Consider the following 4,685-nt stretch of genomic DNA (forward strand, 5'->3'; position numbering starts at 1 on the left):
GGAGAGGAGAGGAGAGGAGAGGAGAGGAGAGGAGAGGAGAGGAGGAGAGGAGAGAGCAGTCTGGAAATCCATCTCAGCAGAACCTAGGCCACCAGCTTGGATCCACAATTGGACCCATTAGGCTCATCATGCTGACTGGGGTGGTTGGCCATTTTGCCAGGCTTGTGCAGATAACCATACTGTTGAAATGTCATGAGTACTCAATCGCTGACATTTCTAGAAGATGCCACCTACTATATGTAATCCTGATCCTCCGGCTTATACATTTCCAGCCCCTCTTTCACAATGTTCCTTGAGTATTATGTGTATAGTTGTGTTGTATATTTATTGATTCAGGCTGGGCACTTAACTCTCATTTATTTTCTGCATTTGGATAAGCTATGTACCTCTGCAGTAGTCTTCGATGAGCAATGAAGCTACACTTACTTGTGAGTGAAAGGATAAATGTCTTAGTTTTTTCGAGACAGGGTTTCTCTGTGTAGTCCTGACAATCCTGACTCACTCTGTAGACCAGGCTGAACTTGAACTCAGAAATCCACCTGCCTCTGCCTCCCAAGTGCTGGGATTAAAAGCATGTGCCACCATGCCTGGCCCTATCTTGTCACATTCTTAGAAAGTAATAAAGTAGGTTTTAAACTAAGGGGTGTCTTTCTCAAATGTAAAATTCTCCCATATATCAACTATACTGCAAAGTATATAATGATTAAAAATATGTTGTGACAGTTTTAGACTTGAAGTTGGAAAATATTTCATAGCAACGCAAATATACTTAGGTAGGAATGATCAGATACAAAGAATACAATAGTAATGAAGGTGATGATATAGTTACAAATAGTGGTGTTTTTAATCTTTAGAAATAATTTCAGGCACTTTCAGGGTTTAAATATCCCTGTAATGTAATAACAATTCAAAGAAGAAAAATCTTCTCCGTGTCCATGTAAATTAATATCCAATTGCAACATAATATCTAATATTCTCTTAATTCTTATAATTCTACCCATAAATTAGCAATCACTTACATCCAAATGGATAGAACTAGAAAATATCATCCTGAGTGAAGTAACCCAGTCACGAAAGAACACACAAGGTATGCACTCACCGATAAGTGGATATTAGTCCAAAAGTTCGGAATACTCAAAATACAATTCACAGACCACATGAAACTTAGGAAGAAGGAAGAACAAAGTGTGGATGCTTTGGTCCTTCTTAGAAGGGGAAACAAAATACTCACGGGAGGAAATACAAAGACAAAGTGTAGAGTAGAGACTGAAGGAAAGGCCATCCAGAGACTGCCCCACCTAGGGATACATCCCATATACAGATACCAAACCTGGACACTATTGTGGATGCCAAGAAGTGAGGAGCCTGATATAGCTGTCTCCTGAGAGGCTATGCCAGAGCCTGACAAGTACAGAGGGAGATGCTCACAGCCAACTGGTGGACTGAGCACTTGGTTCCCCAACAGGGGAGTTAGAGAAAGGACTGAAGGAGCTGAAGGGGCTTGCAATCCTATAGGAAGAACAGCAATATCAACCAACCAAACCTCCAAGAGCTTCCAGGAACTAAATCACCAACCAAAGAGTACACATGGAGCGACCCATGGCTCCAGCTGCATATCGAGAAGTTCTTGGTCCTGTGCAGGCATGATGCCCCATTGTAAGGGAATGTCAGGGTGGTGAGGTGGGAGTGGGTGGGTGGGTGGGTGGGTGGGTGGGGAAGCACCTTCTTAGAAGCAGGGGGAGGTGGATGAGATAGGGGGTTTGCAGAGGGAAAATCAGGAAAGGGAATAACATTAGAAACGTAAATAAAGAAAATATCTGATTTTTTTTTTTTTAAGGAATGAAAACAACCCTCTGCCACCTGAGAGCTGGCGTTCTTCTCATCTCTGATCCTCAGTTCATGGTTTACATCTTTTCACTTACTTTGCCAGCCATTTTTTTTTTAATGAATTAGCTTATTTCTCTCTCATTTCCCCTCTTCTCACTTACCAGGCCAGCTCCATTTATTTAAATGCTTAAGATACTTAGAATATTGTCTGCATCTTAGTACTAGAACATTCAATCTTAGAATAATTTCTCTAACTGTGGGAACACTTGTGACTTTAAGAGAGTGTTCACTTCACCTGATTCGTGCTCTTTGAAAATCTTACAGGAAATTATACTTTCCATTAGATATAACCACATTAATCTTCAACAATGGCACTGCCATATCTACAGCAATGAATCTCTGGTTTCTTCACTATACTTTATAGCTCCGAAGCACAGCATCTAACATACAAACTTTATAATCAAATACTACTAAGACACACTCATAAGAAGCATCCCTTTTTCTATTTCTACTCAAGGAGTCATTTGAGAGCTGAAATTGTCGTCCTTCGTTGAAGTGGAAATTTCTGTTTCTGTCATGTGATGCAGACTCACTTAAGAAGCCCTACTCAACATGATGTTTTGCTGAGGCAAGACTGGTGAGAAGACATATGATGTGGAGAGACTCTAAGTAGGAGTCAATGGACAGTGAGGTAATGCTTGCATAGCTTGCTGTGCAACTCCTATCTGGTCACGAGTCTTCACTGTTCTTGAGAAGCACACAGAGATCTTCTGGCCTTTCAGCCAGTCCTGGTAGCTGACACTGACCTGGGCTGATTCTGTGGAGACCTGGCAGTTTCTCCCAGATCATGCAGTCATTGCCGATTTGTACTTGGTGACACTACTAAACTGGACTGCTGGTATCCTGACAATGAAGATTGGAATGGCTCCAAGGAACTACTTCTAAAGAGGTCCACATCCCCATGTCCTATTTATTGTCTTTTCTCATCTACCTTTGGACAGTGGACTAGAAAGAAAGAAGGTTGAAGCATTTGAGCATCCTTATTAAAGTAGGTTTTGAAAAAAATCTAAGCCTATGTTTAGTCCTCAGTGTGTGGTTTACATCTCTCAATTTATTTTGGCCAGACATTTTTATATCAATTATCTTAGTGTGTAAAAACACTTAACCTATTAAAACTACTAAATAGTGTCCAAATACTGCTCACTGGTAGCTCATATGGGACCAAGGAGTAGAGGTTATATCATTGTCTCTCATTGTCCAGACAGTCTCTAGATTATAAACTTTCTTCAACTATGTTGAGGACAGAACATTGATCCCCCAAATGTTAACATCCTCCCCCCTACTTCCTGTGAGTACTTACCCTACAGGGCGTATACTTAGAAGTGAAGTGAACAAAGTTCTAAGTTGTAATAATATAGGTGGCCTTGGAAGCAAGAGAGAGAGAATGTTTGCAGAGGACTTCCAATCCTAGTCAAGCAAGCTCTCCCAGAAACCAGAATACAGACCACAGCCTCTTCTGAAGGTCTCAGAAGTATGCAGTCCTGTTGACACCATAGTCTTAGCCCAAGGACAGATTTACGACTTCTGTGCTCCAAAACATTTAGAAAACGAGTTTTTATTTTGTTGTCTAAGCCACAAAAGTCTGAAATGACTTACTGATAGAGCTATAGAAATTAGACATGCAAAGTGACTGTAAACTAGCAGGAAGTAATTATTAGATAAAGAAAATCCCATTTGAGGAATGTATGGTAACTCTCTATTTACTGTGGCAGAAAGGATGGTGAGAAAGGGAATGCACATATCTCTGTTTCATTTTTATTTTTCTAATTTTAGCAATTTAATTTTTTGAGTCTTTCACAGAATGTATTTTGATCGTGGGTATGCCCCACATCTTCTCACAGGCATCTCTGTTCACCATTTATCTATCTTAGTTACTTTTAATTCCTGTATAAAGCACCATGACCCAGGCAACTTGCAAAAGAGTTTATGTTTTCAGAGGGTTCAAGTCCATGGATATCATAGTGGGGAGCATGGCATCACACAGGCAGACATGGTGCTTGAGCAGCATCTAGATTCACAGATGCACATCAGAAGTCATGAGTCAACAGGTAATTCCATGGTCTCTTGTAAACTCAAAGTCCAGCTTTCTGACAAACCTCTTCCAAGAAAGCCAGACCTCTAAGTCTTCCTAACCAGTTCCATTAATTGGAGCCCAAAAATTAAAATAAATGAGTCTATAGGGCCTGTTCCCAATCTAACCACCACACCAACCAACTTTGCATCATTTAAAAAAAAGAGAGAGAGAGAAAGAAAGGAAAAGAAAAAACATTAAGTACACCTGGTACTGCCCAAGTGTATATGATGTGTGGCTTTGCACGGTTAACATACCAGGGGACATTTCTCCTTTCTGCACATTAAATTTCTTAAAACAATAATCTTTAGATTTTATATATATCTATATTGATATAGATATAGATATAGATATAGATATATGAAATTCTTAAGAATAAAGTAATATTTTTAAAGTTCACTATATTATTCTGAGATTAGCTTTACTATACTGAACTGAAGTAAGTGAATGTGTATTTGATAGAAATTACTGAATAAAGACAATCAGTATGGAATAATAATAATAAATAAAAATGAAAGAAATTTTTAAAGGTATATTCAGAAATATATGAAATTTGGTAAACATGAACATGTCTTCCATAAATAGTTTCTTGTTTTATTTATCATCTTCCTGCCTATCTGTCTGCCTGTCTTTCTCTCTCTCTCTCTCTCTCTCTCTCTCTCTCTCTCTCTCTCTCTCTCTCTCTCTTTCTCTCTCTCTCTCTCCCTCTTTCTCTCTCCATATGTTT

Source organism: Mus pahari, chromosome 2 (assembly GCF_900095145.1).
Source record: "Mus pahari chromosome 2, PAHARI_EIJ_v1.1, whole genome shotgun sequence".
NCBI classification, from domain to species: domain Eukaryota; kingdom Metazoa; phylum Chordata; class Mammalia; order Rodentia; family Muridae; genus Mus; species Mus pahari.